Consider the following 19,002-nt stretch of genomic DNA (forward strand, 5'->3'; position numbering starts at 1 on the left):
ATAAAAATAAAATAAAAGTAGTAAAAGAAAAAAATTTTTAAAAGAAGCAAAACAAAACAAAAACAAAGGAAAATGACACTTCACTCCTCTGTCTTTTCCACCTCTCCATCACCTCTTCATTCGTTTCAGTGGCACTGGGAGCTGCAGTGTATCACACAGTAGATCCTTGTGTCCAAACAGCTTTACTTGCAAATGTTCATTGTGTAATGAGTTATTGGTCTGGTTCAAGGCCTCAGGCTTCTGGTGCACCACCAAAACTGAACCCTCACCAAAATCCTCTTGGATATCCTACTGTTGTCCCAAGTTGTGGAGATCCTGTGGCTATAGTTTCTCAGGACCTCCGCGTGACCCAGCAGGTCATAGATAGGGTAGATGTTGGGGTGTGCCAACCCAAGGCCCAGGATGTGTGCCTGTGTTGTAGCTGAGTTGGTCAGTCTGGGCCACTGGAACTACTCCCCTCAAGTGAGGGGCAAAACCAGCTCTCCTACACCTGTGATGAGGTATGGGGCCAACTTTCCCAAGTTGTTAGCAAGGCCAGCTATCCCATGCTGGGATTTTTAGGCCCACTATCCCATGACCAGAGAGGGATGAGCACTGCCCTCAGATTAATAGTAGTAACTTGGGCAAAAGTCATCAACATAGATCTCAGCTGCATCAGAACCATGGACCCAGATAAGGCCCTCAGCAGAACTTTGGCTAGATGTCACTATGGCCCTGGGTGCCACTCAGATCTGCATGGTCCCAGGCTGTGTGGTCCCCAGACTCCAATAACAGGGCATCAGGTAGTGACTTAGACCCCAGACATCTGCACAGCCTTCGATGTTAACAGGAGCCATGGCCATCAAGATAGACCCTGGCTGCAGTAGGATCATGGACCCAGACATGGTCCTTGGCTGCAGCTCAGGCCTGGGTGTCATCATGGCCCTGGGTAGGCCACCAACATCAGTCAGTTCCTCACAGCCTTTGCCTTTTCAGATCTGCCTGCTTCTCTCTACAGTACATGAACCATTCTGCCTCTCTCCCACTTCCCCACCATATGTTCACTCACCATAGTGGCACACCTTGTGTTACCCAGCAAGCCCATGGTTGCCTTTTTCCTACCCAGGCCAAGCTGCACCAGGCAGGAGAAAATATAGGATTAGTTTAAGGGTTAAAATATGTGCTATAGACAGTCATACATGCACACACACACACACACACACACACATACACACACACCAAAAAAAAAAAAAAAAAAGCATGTTACCAGCACATCAGATGTTCACCAAATGATATTTGCCTCCAGCACTTTCACTATAGCCCCTAATAATTCCACCAACTGTTGAGAAAAGAGTTCAAATGATGAGACAACCTGTGGGCTTTATGAAGGTAACAGACCAAACAGTAATGGGACAAAAATAGGTACATTTGCATGTCGTTTACTCTTTTATAGTCTACAGCAGAACCCATCTCAAGGGATATATGTGAAACTCCGCTACCAGAAAGCTGTCTTAGTATGTTGCGTTTTCTCATCTTAAAATAACTAAGCTCCATTTGAATTCTATACATGATATGCCTGTGTTTACATCAAATGTCATTTTCCAACATAGCGATTCTCAGTCTCTTTTCCAATGGGAACATACATGGCATTAACATAAATTAGCAAATATCACACTCTATGGGGCGCTATTCAGAGACTTCCCTAGTTCCCTGTAGGTCCCCCTTTCTCTCCCACTCTAGAAAGCCTTGAGAGAAGGGCATAATATGGGTGACTGGTATAGCAATAACCGCCCACATCGTTTTTCAGTAGCTATAGATATTATTAGCAAATCATTGGCCCCTGTCATGCCTGTACCATACATACCATACATACCTAAAATGTGTGTGTGGTGCAATACCTACTTAGAGACTCATTCTTCTAAGGCATGTAATACTATGATCAATTATCTAATGACTAGAAACCATAAAGCCATTAGGCAATTTATATTTAGGACATTCACAGTCTCCACCATCTTAATCACAGGATTCTAGGAGCTCTGACCCACAATGAAGTCTGAATCCTTTTTTTTTTTTTTTTTTTTTTTTTGTATACTAATGCTGAAAAAATGAATCCATTTCATCCACAGTTTTTGGCACCATGGTATTCCTGACTCTGGATGAGGTATAGATAAAACCACTCCAGGCTTCCTGTCTTCCAACATCTACTTCAGGCAGGATACTGCTCTCAGTATGATCAATTCTGTCTAAACACCAGAAGCATTCTTCCATATCTTGTGAGCATTCTAGTCAGTTCCTCTCTTCTTCTCTGTGGTCAAAGTTCTTTCTTATCAGTGGTGAGTAGTTGGCTATGGAGATGCTGCTAGGGCTATCAGAAATCTGCCACTGTTCAGAGCTCTGGAATAGATGTGATATACTGTGTTATAAGTTAAAACTCTTCAAACCCAAATCTGTACAACTGCAATTATTTCACAGCTCATGAATCTTTCTGGAGTGAGATTCGGGACAGGTTTCCTCTCTCCTTGACAAAGACTTCCCTAATAAGAGACCCTTTTCCAGACCAAGGAAAATGCAGTTTGGTTGTGTTCATGGTTAATGCAAGGATTACAAGATTTGGTTCATTTTTAAGACATAGAAACTTAGAATCAGGATGAATGGAATCTGTTTTAGTTAGGGTTTCGATTGTTCTGAAGAGACACCATGACCACAGCAACTCTTATAAAGGAAAACATTTAATTGAGGTGATGGCTACAATTTCAGAGTTTGGTCCATAATCATCATAGTGGGAGAACATGGCTGTGTACAGGCAGACATAGTGCTGGAGAAGGAGCTGCTACATGTTGATATGCAGGCAACAGGAAGCAGACTGTCTCATTGGGTGTGGCTTAAGCATATGTGAGACTTCAAAGCCCGCCTCCACAGTGACACACTTCCTCCAACAAGACCACACCTACTTCACATCTCCTTATAGTGCCACTCCCTTTGGAGGCCATTTTCATTCAAACCACTACCCTCCACTGCCTGGCCCCCAAACGATTGTAGCCGTACCATAATGCAAAAACACATTCAGTTTAACTTCAAAAGTCCCCATATTCTATAACAGTCTCAAACTTATTTAAAAGTCTAAAGTTCAAAGTCTCTTCTGAGATTCATGAAATCTCTTAACTGTACTCCCCTGTAAAATCAAAATCAAAAAGCAGATCACATACTTCCAGCATATAATGGCACAGGATATACATTACCATTCCAAAATGTAGGGAAGGGAGAATAGGAAGGAAATACTGGACCAAAGCTGGGGAAACTCCAAACTCTGCATCTCCATGTCTGATATCAAAATGATCTTCAGATCTCCAATTCATTTTTGCTTTGTTAACTACAACAAACTTTTCTGTCTTGGGCTGTTTCCACTCCCTGTTAACAGCTTTCCTCAGCAGGTATCCCACAGCTCTGGCACTTCCAACATCTTAGGGTCTCTAAGGCAATCCAGACTTCAACATCACAGCTTCACAGACTTCAGCATCTCTAGGCCTTCATTCAGGGACACCCCTGACACATGCCTGGCCTCAGCAGCTTTCCTTAGTTGTAGAGGCAAATTCTGTAACTGGTTACTTCTATCCTTAACTCTAAAGACAGAACCATGTGACTGAAGCTGCCAAGTTTTGCTGCTTTCTGGGGATGGAATATGACCTCCTTGTTCAATTCCCTACCTACCCTTGGCTGTCCTGGAACTCACTCTGTAGACCAGGCTGGACTCAAACTCAGAGATTGGCCAGCCTCTGCCTCTGGAGTGCTGGAATTAAAGGCATGTAAGTTGAAATTTTAGCTAGGTAGAATCTTGCTCTGAGGTCACCACTGCCTTTACTCCATATCCTTGAACACATGATTTAGCTCTAGTCCACTTCCTGGTGCCCCTTTCTCTCAGTCTGTATTTTGTATTTTTATTTGTTCAGTTTTCTCTTTTTCATTATAAATCTTCATCAGAGTTAACACTAATAATCACACAACAGAGTCTATACTAGGCTGTTTTGAGATTTTCTCTGCCAATGGAATTAATCCAAAAGTCTTCATTTTATCCTCAGGCATACTTTTTGGACAAGGGTAAAAAGCAGCCACATTCTTCACCAAAATATCACAAGACAGGTCTCTAGGCCACAAACTAACATTCTTCTCCCCTGAGACATCTTGATCCAGGCCCCCACAGTGCAAATCATCCTCAGCACCACTGTTTTCCATGTTCCTACTGATATAGCCCATTAAGCAGTGCTTAAAGTATTTCACGGCTTTCTTAACCCAAAGTCCCAAAGTCAAAACATGGTCAGGCCTTTCTCAGCAGTACCCCAGTACCTGGTATTAGTCAGAGTTTCTAGAGTCAAAGAACTTATAGAATGAATCTATCTACCTATCTATCTATCTATCTATCTATCTATCTATCTATCTATCTATCTATCTACATGTATATATATTGGGATATTATTGGAAAGACTTACAGGCTGAATCAAACAATGGTTAGCTGTGAATGGAAATTCCAAGAATATAGTAGTTGCTCAGCCTCATGAGTCTTAGTATCTCAGCTGGTCTTCAATAGACGCTGGAATTCTAAAGAAGTAGGCTCCAATGACAGTGAAGGAATGGGTGTGCTGACAAGGTGAGAGCAAGCAGGCCAAGAAAGAACAAATGAACCTTCCTTCTCCCATTGTCCTTATATAGGCTTCCAGCAGAAGGTGTGTCTCAAATTAAAGATGTATATTATCCCACCTCAAGATCTGAAGTAAAGCTATGTGTCATCCTGCCTCAAGATCTATAGCAAAAGCCTATGTCTTCAAGCCTAAGGATCTGGATTACAATTATGTCCTCCATTTCTGGATCATAGTTCATTCCAGAGATAGTCAAATTGACAACCAAGAATAGCCATCACAGAACCAAATGATGAGGAACCACAGAGTGTTATCCTCTCAGCTGTAAAGGCCAACATTTGCCTTTCAATTCTAAGATCAAGTTCACATACGTAAGCATGATGCATAGCATCTCTATGATCTGGCCATGCTTGTGTGCTCTCAAGAATAGCACTCTGCACTGTAATAATGTGTGTGCCTTCCTGATGAGGGCTTAGCAAACTCTAATTCTTGGGGAAGATCAGAAATCCAGAAGGTGAATAATGGATTCTGAAAAATGAGCAGATTGACGCCACACAAAAGCTGCACCCAAGCTCAAAGGGCGAAGCTGAGAGCAGTGGAGCTCAGGTGGGGAAAAGTCACAAGAACTCATCATCCTGGTTGTTTTCTTGTCAACTTAATACACCTAGAATCACCTGGGGACAGGGATCCTCACTTGGAGGACTGCCTCAATTGGATGACCCTGTGCCAATGTCTGTGAGAGATGGTTTTGATTTATGATTGATTTGGGAGAGCCATCCCAACGTGGGTGGCATCATCCCCAAGGCAGATGGGTCTATGTTATATAAGAAAGCTAGCTGAGCAGGAAAGCAAGCAAGCCAGTGAAAAGTTTCTCTGTGGTTTCTTCTTCAGTTCCTACTAGACTTTCCTCCATGATGGACTGTGGCCTGGAAATGTAAGCTAAAGGTAATTCTTTTCTTCCCTAAGTTGCTTTTGGTCATGGTGTTTAACACAGTAACAGAAAGCAAACTAGAACACTCAAAAACAGGCCTTTTTTTCTGCCACATGGAACTCTAAGCTCCTTCTGGGAAGTCTGTTTATAAGCTATAACCATGAAATAATAAGCTTCAGTTCCCCCCTACAGATGTACCAGGAACTGTGGTCCTTTCTGTGCACTCTTTTTAGGAAATCATGGACATAGTCTAAAAAGGCTACATTTGCTCAATAAGCCTTTCTAGGAACTAAGGTTAGATTTTGTTTACAGAAAGCAAATCTAACTTGTATATAGGCACACTTATTTCTGGAAAAGCATTCTCCCAGTTTGAATTCCTACCAAATTCATAGGACACAGCTTTTGGATAGCTTTTAATAGCTCCCAATGACAAATCCATCCTCCAAGAATAAAATGTGCCATAATTAAAGACGTTTAAGACACAGCTTGCCAAGAGTAATGGTAAATTTGTGTGTGTGTGTGTGTGTGTGTGTGTGTGTGTGTGTGTGTGTACCTCAAGTGTCATTTCTCAAGCACCACCAACCTTTTTTGTTGAGACAGGGTCTCTTGCTGGCCCGAGGCTCTAGTATTAGGTAAGGCTAGCTGGCTAACAAGCCCTAGGAATCTACCTATCTCTGCCTCCCCAGCAGGAGAATTCCCATCACGTGCCACCATGCCTGGCTTTTTGATGTAGGGTCTGGGCATTGAATTCATGATTTTACCCACTGGGCTATCTCCCCAGTTCTCCATTCATTCAGCATTCTAAAGGGATAGTTCCAAACATGCTTTGAGTAGTGTTTCAGAACCTTGAGCATAAGTGTAAATCTAAGACAGCAGTGGAAACAATAGCATGCTTTAGAACGCTTTGTTCTCACATGCTGCTTAAGAGTCCTGAGCAGTCACCGTGAACACTAAAGGGGTCTGTTAGACAGTTGTTCACCTGTGTGCACCCTTATAGAGTACTCCAAAGAAAGCATGAAAAGGACATAAGCAGTAACCATTGACCCTGACTGAGTGTCCTCTATCAGTCAGGGACTCTGCTAAGGGTATTTCATGGAAATCTGTATTTTATAAACAAAAATGAACCTTTGAAAAAGCTAAGAATCCTGCTAAGGCCACAAAGACATTAAGAAAAGTAAGATTTGTGGGCAAATTTATCTGACTTGTTCTTAATTACTTGGATTTACATACTGTGGTATCAGCTACAGGCCCTTAACCACTGTGATATGACCTCCTGATTTTTAAAAAAGATTTATTAATCATTTTAATTATGTGTAGGGTGTGTGTGTAGGTGTGTGTGTGTGTGTGTGTGTGTGTGTGTGTCTACATGTGAGTATGTACACTTGAGTGCAGGTATCCTCTGAGGTGTTGGATTTTCTGGGTAGAGCTGGAGTTACAGATGGTTGTGAGCTGCCTGTGGATGTTGGGAATCAAACCCAGGTCCTCTGGAAAAACAGCCAGTTCTCCTATCTGCTGAACCATTTCTCCAGCCCCGACTTACTGATTTACATATACATATTCATACACAGATAGATATAGATATATACATATATAGATAGATGTAGATATGCATATGTATACAAATATATATACAGAGACATGTATAGGCATGAATATATATACTATGTTTATTATATATATATATATATGTGTGTGTGTGTGTGTGTGTGTGTGTGTGTGTGTGTTTTCTATATATAGCCTCTCTATATAAAAAATAGGTTCCAACTCATGTTTCCTTTCAATAAGAACATTGTCTAGTTCCATGCTCAGTATCACAAATTTGTAAATTATATTGGTGATAGTGGCCTAACAAGGACAAAAGAGGGTCTAAGTAGGAACAACAGGACAAAGTTACTCAATATAGTTCAGTTCCTCGACGTTCTCCCACCCGGAAAGCCAGGTTCACTGGTCTGAGCCTTAGCTCTCAAAGGAGGAATTAACTAGTAGGTACCAGGCCACGGGGCTTTGTAACTTGTTTGCTGTTCCTTTCACTCCAGGTAAGTCCCTGCAGTGGCAAGCCTCAGTCACTCCATACTGACATCCTGAATGGGCCCATTCATTTCTATTCATCTCTCTCCTTCAGTCTCCCCCTATGCATATTTATAAAGACCTCAAGAATCCTAGGATCCCATAAAAATGCAAAGTACAATTATTATTAATGATGATACAGTTAGCAAGGAAGACATTTGTTATTTCTACTCAATTGCTTTCCCCCGGGAGCAGAACCTTTTTTTTTTTTTTTTTTTTTTTGATGTGGTGTTAATGGCCGTCTTGGCTATTCTCATCCTTAGTGATTCTCCTGGAGAAAGTTGGGCCGCAGACTAAGGCCATGCCATTCTCTCCCTTTTGCCTTACTGCAATTGTCTGAGCCCTGGTTGCTGGTGTAGATGAAATTGTGGGTCATTATTTGATTTCTGGTCTCAGGAAACACTGTATTAGGATCAAGGCAGTTAGACTAGGTGACTTCCTTTCTTGCCGAGGTAGTCACTAGTCTGTGCAGGCAGCTCGGGCTCATAGATCTAGTTTTATTTCCCCATTTATTCACCTGGAACTAAGTGATTCTTTCAAGGCGAAGGGTGAACACATTTCCTTATGTAAGCAGTCTTCCAACAGTTCCTAATCACCTTTGTTTCGCAGACAAGCGCGCTAGCGGCTGGCGGGCTGAGGCTGGGGGCCATTTCCATTCTCTGTTCTCTGCCTTCCATTGTAATTTCAGAGGCGTTTACAGAAAAATACTGAACCAGTTTGGGATTTCCCCATAATGATCGACTTCCTCTAACACACACCAAAACCGATTCAAATGTGAATTTCCACGAGGAAAGGGCTCCCCGAAAATTCTCCATTTTCTTATGCCCTTCAGAAAGTACCTTGCCTTTCTTTGGGCTCCCATCCCCCGCTCCCACCCTCCCTCCAGCCCCGCACCCCGCCTTTCCCTCCTTCTTAAGAAGACTTTCCCAGGTCCCTCTTGGCTGTGGTTGAACGACGTTGGCTGCCGTCCATGCCGCAACAAAGCCCTGGCATTCCAGCTGTCTGCGCCTAATCTCCAGTGTCAGCTCTCGTTAATGTGTGAGCGTGAAATCAGAGGGGGCAGAGCTGCACGGAATATTAAAACCATGATCAGAATTCCACTGAGATGCTGGGAGGCTGCGAGCACCATTAGAGGAGGCTGTCAAATCACGGCTTCGCATTAAATAAAAGATTTCTATCGGAGCAAAGTACAATCAGTGAATCGCTGAGCTAAATTAGCATTTTTTCAATTGGAGATCGAAGGTGATTTATTGTTCTACACGACATTAATGTAACTATGTGCTTGACCCGCTAAGGCAGCTAATTTTTCATTTAAATGGTTTCTTTCCTTCCCGGTGCAAAGGCTGCAATCATATTTCAACTTTGCCGAGTGATCAGAAAAGTCCTGGAATGCTGCAGAAATGCCGTCCCCTCCCTTCTCCTTCCTTCCCTTTTTCCAGCTCCGGAGCCTTCCTCCTCCCCTCCCCTTGCCTACTAACCTCATGGCTGGTGGTCAAGGTCACAGAGGAAGAGTAATCTCAAAGCCACCGACTTCAAAGCCTCCATCAAAGAAGCCCCCACGTAGCCATTGAATTAAAAGGGAGTGGGGGAGGGTGGGGTCCAGGCACTAGCCGTTCCTATCAACAAGAAAAGACCCTTTAACTGCCCTGCTGATAGGGCCCAATCCGGGGCATCCTGGGTCCAGTCTCTCTTGCAGCCCTCTTGCTGTGCCTCCCTCTCGCATCCTCTCCAGCCCCCTCCCCTGCACACACATCGCCTCAAAATAATATACATTTCCAATTAGCAGAGCACATTCTAGCCCATGTTCTCTTTGACTGCCCTAACTATCTTCCCTTTTGCTAAAAAGCAAGGCTGTCATTAATGCAGTCCTGCAGCTCCATTAATCCGAGGTACAATGCAGCTTTTCTCTCCCAGGCTCCCCTGAACATAAAAACTACAGTTACTCAAGCACCCCTCTTCTATTTAGATTCCTTGTCAATTGTCTTTCATTACCTACCTGATGTAACACAGTAGCCATCGAAGCTCTTGAACACAGAACAGAAACATGCAATTCCATTCATTTCCCAATGCCCTTGTTTTCAAAAGGCAGCTGGTATTTTTGTTGGGGTTGTTTTTTAAGCACATGGATTTTAATCTCTGGAAATTAATGAATATATTTTAGGGTACACTGGGGCCCCTAGCATGTGGCCAACTTGTTGGTTTAGAACAAGATGGACATGCTGGCTGAACCCTGGCGAATTACATTTTCCCATTTCTCTGAATTGCTTCTTATGGAATTAGTTCATTGTGTTCCCCATTGAGAAGAAAGGGAGGAGTTGACAAGGAGTGGTGGGCAGTGGAGCTGACATCTGCCATGCCTTACCACTGTAAATGTGATTTCTAAAACTAAACAGACATTGTGCCAGTAGCTAGCATGCATATTTCCCTAGTCCTCTTCCCATCCCAACACCTACTTGGTGAGATTACAGATGGAGATATATGTAGAGGAGGTATTGAAGTACTACCTATCCTGAGGATATGCGGCCAAGGACAGACACCCTCACTGTACCAGGCTTGACTATGGACAGATGAAGGGATTGTGCCCCGCCTCACCCCTGACAGCCTCAAAACAAAAGTGATGAAGTTCCTTCAAGGGTCAGTGAATTGGGGGAAACTTCCCTCCCACCTCCATCACAATGGGACCTAATTGGCACCCCCTGGTCGGCCAAAAGGCCATGGAGTGATTGGGTCAGGGTGCTGACCTCTCTTCTGACTCAGGGAAAGGGCCTCTCCATAGGCCAAAGGTGAGGCTTAGGGTGAGCAGTTGGATGCTGAAAACTTGTACCTGCTATCATTGTGTCAAAGTTGCTCATTCAGGTTCTTTTTTTTTTTTTTTTTTTTCCTTCTCTAAAGTTAGGAAGTAACTCCATCCTTCTCCCAGATTGGTATCACTGAGATTCAACAACTCTAAATAAGAGACATGGATTTCATTACTCAAAAACAGGGAGAATTTGGTCACCAAATATACAAAAAATGCCTGCAGGTACTGCACATTGCTTATCCACTTCTCTTTTGGTTGATTTCCACAGGACTTCTGTACCAACAGGCCGTATCTGTCTAGATCAGTTTTCTTTCTATCCCTTGTCACTCATTCATGATCCAGGAGGTGTCACAGCATGCCATTCCCCTAATTCCCACCTGCAGGGCAATCCTAATCTAAAACAAATCAAAGAAGCCAAAGTCAAGGTTCAATTCTTTTGTGTCCTCTCTAAGAAGTAAGCTGCCCTCAGATGGCAGCATCTTTGGAATATCATTTTGTTCTTTGAACTGAGGACCTTCAGGATATTCTGGTCACTCCTGTTACACAGCCTAGAACTACAGCACAAGGAAGACAATACTGACAGATAGTCAAGCAGCCCACATGGTCTGCCACATACCAAGACCTCAGCAATCAACACGAACCTAAAAGATTGGCAAATGCTAGACTTGGGGCTGGGGAGACACGTTTTGGGGGTAGAAACTCAAGAGGGGGAACCAATCTTGTAGCAGAGCAGACTACAAGGGGTAGCCAGACTGTAAGCCACATTGGTTGTCAGGTATGGTTCAAAAATGCTTAGCATCCAAAGCCTGATCCAGTACACTTTTGGAAGGAGGGTGGGGCAAAGGATGGAGTCATGAGACCTACCCATTCTGCACAAACCCTCAACTCACAGAGTCTTCTCCAGAGACAGAAATGCTGTAATGAATATTAGAGTCTTTCACCAGGTGAGCCCCCAGGACAGACCCAGTCCTCAGGAACAATGAGATCTCTACCAGCACAGATGTACAGAAGTCCCAAGAAACAGACTCAGAAGAGCAACCCTGGCCTTAGAAGCAGTTCTTGGGTCCCTCACCTTAGGAAAGATCACACCAAGTATGACTCCATAGAGCAACTGTAAGGGTTGTACCTAGATTTAGACCTGCATGTATGCATGTGATAGATCATGTACGTGTGTCTGTGTGTCTGTCTGTGTGTGTGTGTGTGTGTGTGTGTGTGTGTGTGTGTGCTCTTGTGTGTATCATAAATCACACTCATTGCTCAGTGCTCATCATACTGTAAATGATGTCATGTAAGTCCCTCTTGTTAGGCACTATTCAAAGGCTTCAGGCTGACCCAGCTGATTCAGATTTCAGATTCAATGACTGTGAAGGTATTTTGTTGGTGGTGATGATTTGTTTTTGTTGTGTTGTGTTTTAATAAAAAGAAACAAACATTTGTTAAGACTAATATGTATGATGTTAGACAATTTCATATATGATTCACTTAATTCCACCCCACAATATTTAATAAATCACTACAGCAAGGCTGTGGTCTAAGGAGTCTATGATTATGCTCCTCTTTAAATTATGATTGATGTTGGTGAAAATTCTGAAAGTCAAGTTTCAAGGTCTAACTCCAAATGACTCACTCTTCAAAAACACTATGACTATTTGAAATATCCACTCCCAAAGATGGCCATTTGTAAAATTGGGATTTAAAACATTCAGAATATAAAGCTGGTAGAAAGAACCATTGAGAGTAGTAAACCACAGTAGATGATAATGATTTTATTTAGAGAATATTAGCTAATAATAGGACTCTCTTGAGCATGTACCAAGTGCCTACAGTGTTCCAAACATGCAAGTACATGCACTAATAGATTCTGATCCTCACACTGACCCAATAAAGTACCTTGTATTGTCTCCATTTTAAAAAATGGAGAAATGGGGCAAAGGTGTTAACACCCCCACCCTGTACATTCACAAACAACTGGAAGAGCTAGGATTTGAACCCAACCAGTTTGGAACTTCAGATTCCACACTCTGGCACTGTGTGTATGCTGCCAGAGAAGAATGCAGCATGATTCTCTGTTACTATTTGAATGTCTTATGGATGTTTCACGGTGGTAAATTGGAGTCCTATGTCTATGTTTGAGCCAAGAAGCTCTGAATGCAAGCTACAAGCTCCATCCCAAGGCCAGCTTTTATAAGGTTTGCCCATTCATGTACTTTCACCCCAGTACGAACATGGTCAAGGTGAGAACAGCCAAGGCAGAAGAAGCAAACTGGCTACAGAGATTTTCAATATCTACTACCTGTAACTTCTGAATGGAAGTAGCCTTCTATTGGGTTCAACTGGGCAAAGAATGAATACAGTTCACTACAGGAAAAAATCATGGAAACAAGAAAAGAAATACTCCTGGCCCTTAAGAGGCAAGGAACTTTTTCATGGACATAAAGAAGGGATAAGCTCCTAGAACTGAGGGACAGTCATGGGCAGAGCAGAGAAGCCAACAACCCCTTATGTATTCTCATTGAATCCTTCATGTTGCCTTCTTAGTATCCCTGCATTTTCTTGAATCACAGTATGTCCCCAACACACATTGAACAAATTGCATGGATGAAGTTCTCATGAGTACATGCATGAATGACATTAAAGTGTGTGTGATACTGAATAATAGGAAGTAACCCAGCACACTGAAGGTGACCTTGAAAAGCACTGGAGAATGGCTTCAAGCAGCCTGCAAATCTGGTTCCTGGTGGCCCCTGTCTTCAGTCTCTCGCCATGCCATGGCATTGTCATGCTGTGTGAGAGATTTGTTTGGGATGGGGGAAGCATATTTTTGTTTGCATTTGCTTAGCACATTGCTGTCGCACATTTTGCTCTGAGATGTAAAGTCATCTGCACACACCGGTTGTGCAGTTAGAATCAAGTCCAAACACGTGTCAGGCAGGTTGTCAGCCACATGGCCTCGGCAGACTGTCATACTCCTTTGCCCATGACTGGTGCTGTCTCTTGTCCTCCTCCCTGAAACCCCACACCTACACAGATACATAGACCTTGACATCCCCAAGGTCTAATTTCTAATTGGCTTAATTCTATAGAAGACAACAATCACACAGAACACAGACCAAGTCCACCACAGGGCAATGGTTGTTCTTGGTAAACCAACTTTACATCAGCCTCTACAGAAAGCAGTTTTGTGTCAAGAACCCTCAGGAAGCCATCTCAACCTATATCACAGCATCTCCTGGAAAAAAAAAAAAAAATGAACTGGCAGTGTGCCCAAGCCAAATGGTAACATTTTCTTTCTTTTAATCATCTACAAACACCCTCACTCATTGAAATCCTTCCCCACTACAAATTATAAGGGAAATCATACCTAGGACATCAACATCAAGATTATTAATGTTGCAAAGAACGCAAGCTCTTTCCACCAGATTGGGCAAGATTGGACCATCAAAATGAAACCTAATAGCTTCAAATTATTGGCTCATTTCTTCTATATCAGAGTTGTCTCCACCAGTGACATAAGTCCAAGTTAATGGCCTAATTTTTCACAACACATCTGTGAATCAGCAATAGGATTACAGTAAAAACCAGTCTTCCCCTTTGCTCAATAGATCTTTAGGTAGTGCCTGTCTTGTGTCAGAAGCTACACCAGGCTTTAAGATGCAGCATGCTGCAAAGCAGGCTTAGTTTTCATCCTCACAGAGCTTATCTGCAGGAAGAAGAGATAAGCATCGAGGATGGTAACTGCTAGGAGAGAGAACTGTGGATACTTGGGAGAGAGCAGTAAGTGAGAGGGCACCAGGGCCCTGTGGCCCGTCAACAGCATGAGCAGTCACACAGACAATGCACACGAGGAACTTGGCAACCGGAAGAGGACTGTGAAAAGCGGAAGACAAATTTTAATGGAAATTGTGCCTTTTAAAGAAGAGTACCTCTAACCAATGCATTTGGATGGTTGCCAAAGAAGAGATTTAGCAAAAGATGAACAAGTTCCATTTCTTGTCGTATCTAGTGTTATAAGCCACAAAGACCAAATCTCACAGGAGTGATAAGTCTGTTCAAATTCTCAGTGCCTTCTGAATTCTCCTCAGCAATATTAAATTCAACCATATCCAAGTTAATAGGTTGCAAGATATTCTTTCACATTAACTTTCACCCCTGATATATCAAGATCATACTTTAATATGGTTATACCTGTCCACTTACTTTATCTTTGTTTTGAAACACTGGATCTGATGAGCATGGATTTACTCACAGATTACATATAAAGATGTATCCAAAGCTCTTCACCAGACCAGGGCTATAGCTCAGTGGTAGATCTTTTGCCTAGCATGTACAAGGCTTTGATTTCAATCCTCAGTATCATACACAGGCACCAACATTTAAAAAAAAAAATCCATGCACCATTATAAACCTCTAGGTATACCTGCTCTGCCCAATTTAGGAATCCAATCCACAGAGCCCTCACAAATAGCCCATGGTTCTACAGCATGCATCCAAAATGTTGTCCAAGAGCCCATGTTTAAAAATCTTATTCTCCAAGATGGTTCTGTGGGACATTATGGAACCTCTAAGAGGCGAGTCCAGTAAGAAGTCTTCAGGTCACAGGTGGCATGTCCTCAAAAGAAGTATCTGGCCCACAGCCTCTTTTCCTTTCTGTTCCTTACTTTGTGGTTATGAAGTTAACAGCCTCTTGGGGTCTGCTGCCATGATGTCCTGACCCATTACAGGCCCCAAATCATTGCATCCCATCGACCATGGGGTGATGTTTCCTAAACTGTGAGTTAAAGAGAATATGATGATTTCAAGCTTAGTGTGCAGGCGATGCTGTTCTGAAAGATAAATGTCCTTCACACTATCGCTAACAGGAAGCTGCAAGGAGCATGCCTGGCCCTGGCATCCCAGTCTCAACCAATCCTTCATGTTTCGTTCCTGAGACCCAAGACAGAGAACACCCCTAGGATGAAACCTTTCACTTTCACAGACTCTTGTTTACCTCGCCTTCCTCCTCCTTCTACTTTTCATATCTAGCCATGAATAACCAGATTACAACCCACAGTTCCAGAGAAGCTAGAGGAAATAGGTGAGATATCCATCAGTAAACTGGGCATGTAGGGTGGGCAATGGAGGGTAGGGGATGGGGGATGAGAACATAAGGGAATGGGATGGTTGAGTTGGAACAGGGATGGAGAGCAATGAAAGAGATACCATGATAGAGGGAGGCATCATTGGGGATAGAGAGAAATTGGGTGCTAGGGGAGTTCCAGAAATCCACAAGGATGACCCTAGCTTAGACTACTATCAATAGTGGAGAAGGTACCTGAGCTGTCTTACCCCAGTAATCATATTGGTGAATACCCTAACTGTCATCATAGAGCCTTTCTCCAGTAACTGGTGGAAGCAGATGCAGAGATCCACAGCCAAACACCAGGTCAAACTCCAGGAGTCCAGTCAAAGAGAGGGAAGAGGGATTCTATGATCAAGAAGCATCAAGATCATGATGAGGAAACCTACAAAGACAACCAATCCAAACTAGTGGAACTCAAGAAATTTAGACCAACAGATGTGGAGCCTTCCATGGGACTAGGCCCTCTGCATAAGCAAGACAGCTGTGTAGCTTGATATGCTTAAGGGGCCCCTGACAGTAGGATAAGGATCCATCCCTGGTACACGAGCAGACTTTTTGGAGCCCACTACCTATGGTGGGACACCTTGCACAGCCTTGAGGTGTGTGTGTGTGGTGGGGGGTGCTTAGACCTGCCTCTACTAAATGTGCCAGGCTTTGCTGACTCCCTATGTGAGGCCTTACCTTCTTGTAGGAGGGAATGGGGGTGGGTTGGTTAGGGGGAAGGTTGGAGGGGCAGGAGGAGGGAAGAGGGAGATCTGTGATTGGTATGTAAAATGAATTTTAAAAAAATTAACACTGGAACTAAGCAATAGTGTGTAGCACAAATCTTAAAATGTCTTATTAATAAAAACGAATCTGATGCCAGGTATTGGGGTGAATTCTAGAAGATCAGAGAAGCAAAACAAGCCACAGCTTTCTCACCTCGCCAATTCCTCAGCTGATCCTGTTTCCTAGAACTGGAAGCCTCTGAGTCCTCATCTGAATGGATCTCAGCTGAACTGTTGCTTGAAAGCCTAAAAAGCTTAACCAGCTCTATTTAATGGTTTTCACGCCTTATATACCTTTCTGTTCCCTGCCATCACTTCCTGGGATTAAAGGCGTGAGTCACCATGCCTGGTTGTTTCCAGTGTGGCTTTGAACTCACAGAGATCTGGATGGATCTCTGCCTTCGGAATGCTAGGATTAAAGCTGTGTGTGCCACCATTTTCTTGCCTCTGTATCTAGTAGCTGTTCTGTTCTCTGACCCCAGATAAGTTTATTAGGGTGCACAATATTTTGGGGAACACAATATCACCACAATGGTGCTTCAGTGGACAGTTCTTGTAGACATCAGTGGATTAAATAGAGTTGCCCTAGAAAGGCATGATGTAATCACACTGTGCAGTACTCTTTCAGATTTAATAATGTACAGATGTCTATTTTAAAGAAGACAAACAACTCTCATCTATGGACATATCATCCTGAATGTGCTAGATCTTGTCTAATCTTGAAGCTGAGCAAGTTCAGGCCGAGTTAGTACTTGCATAGGAGAAAAAGAAAAAAAAAAATGAAGCCCCATGGTGGCCCAAATTTAATGACTTTTGTTTAGTTTTGTTTTTAATACAAGGTCTTATGTATCCTCATCCACCTTCAAATTCATTATGTAGTCAAAGATGACTGTGAATTTTCTTTTAATGATAATTTCATATGTGTATACAATGAAATGTAGTCATGATCGTATTTGCTCCCCATTTTCCCCTCCAACTCCCTCTCAAGTATTTTTCAGCATGGACCCCTCCAAATAAAATTCATGTCCTTTTATCCCTGAAAACTCATTAAGTCAAATTGCCAATATATATGGGTCATACACTGGAGCGTGAGAAATAAACCAGTGTCTACACATCAGAGAGAAAGAGAGAGAGACAGAGAGAGACAGAGAGAGAGACAGAGAGCAGAGAAACAGAGACAGAGAGACAGAGAGCTTCTCCTTTCCCACCTATCAACTTCCAAGAGCTCCTCAGCAAGGGATGCGATCTGGAGAGAACATCTTCCACCTATGTTAGAATTTTTGCTGGAAGGATCTTGTGCTTACATGTAGCTGCTGTGAGTTCAGCAGTGCAATCTCATGCCAAGTCTAGAAGGTTGTGTTTCGCAGCATTCCTTCCCACCCTCCAGTTCTTATATTCTTTTCATCTCTTCTTCAGAACAATGTTCTCTGACACTTGGTTGTGGGGAGTGGGGTCAAGAAAGATGTCTCAGCCGGACGGTGGTGATGGATGCTGTATGCCTTTAATCCCAGCACTCAGGAGGCAGAGGCAGGTGGATCTTGTGAGTTCAAGGCCAGCCTGGTCTACAGAGTGAGTTCCAGGAAAGGCTCCAAAGCTACACATAGAAACCCTGTCTTGAAAAACAACAACAACAACAACAAAAAGAAACATGTCTCACAACTGAGCACTAACTTTCTTATTCTCAGCACTTTGACACTTAAACTTCTATCCAATGACTGCTGCCCACTGCAGGGAGAAGCTTCTCTGACCAAGGCTGAGAGCAGCACAGGTGTATGGGGACAAACATAGATATTTAGAAGGTAATTTAGCAACATAACCATGAGTGTGTCACCATGTGGGTGCTGGGAATTGAACCCAGGTCCACTGGAAGACCGACAAATGTTCTTAACCTCAGAGCCATCTCTGTAACTCCTCAACCTCATGTTTCTTTTTTTAAAGATGCATAGCCACAATACTGATCCTCAACTCCTTATAGATACAGACTACTTGTTAACTAAATGGAAGCAAAACTTAATTATTATTGGTCATCATCATCAATTTAACATGACCTATGACAACCCAATGTTTGAAAATGACTGGATCTTGGCCAGGAGATCAGCTAGCCTAATTGTGTTAGTCAAAACGTGAGCACAGGTTGGTGTATTACTCTACACTTGCTTCTGTGCTTTCGTGCCTCTGCAAGCCTGAAGTTACTCTTAACTTCCCTTAACTCTTCTCCATGCAAGTGCCTAAGGAATCACCAGTTGGTCAGCACACAGGTATCTTCTGTATTCACTGCAGCAAAAGTAAATTGTGCTTCCGCTCTCTTTTCATTTGGGAGATGACAAGGTGCCCATTGCCTCAATAGCCAGTGAGGGGGAGAGGGGGGAGGGAGGACAGGGGTGGGGAGATACTGGTGTTACACCGTAATGCCGTTAGGAGTTCATTCGCATGCCGTGGAAGAAACCAGAGGGTAGAAACATTACTTGGAACATTTTCATTGAGAAATGGTGAGTTTCCAGGAATATTATTTGAAAACAATCCCTCCAATCAAGGGTCTGCATATTTCTGCCTGACATCTACTGTTCCAACATGATCCTAGCTACTGCACAGTGGCATGGATTAGAACCCAGGCCGCTGTTCAGGCATGGTCAACTATGCTAATATGTGAGTCACATAGGTAATGAAGAAAAAGATATAGCTGCTCAGCCTGAACAGCATCTAGAATC

General features: G+C 43.0%; 1 long non-coding RNA gene across 1 annotated transcript in view; it reads right to left on the bottom strand.

Moving 5' to 3' along the window:
• The window catches only part of LOC118586576, a 54,542-nt gene extending 45,379 nt beyond the window's left edge, over positions 1 to 9,163 (bottom strand). The window contains exon 1 of the long non-coding RNA XR_004945385.1: positions 9,087 to 9,163. This is a non-coding gene — a long non-coding RNA (uncharacterized LOC118586576). The remainder of the gene's footprint in view (positions 1 to 9,086) is intronic.
• Positions 9,164 to 19,002: the final 9,839 nt, after the last annotated feature.

This window comes from Onychomys torridus, chromosome 7 (genome assembly GCF_903995425.1).
Source record: "Onychomys torridus chromosome 7, mOncTor1.1, whole genome shotgun sequence".
NCBI lineage: Eukaryota > Metazoa > Chordata > Mammalia > Rodentia > Cricetidae > Onychomys > Onychomys torridus.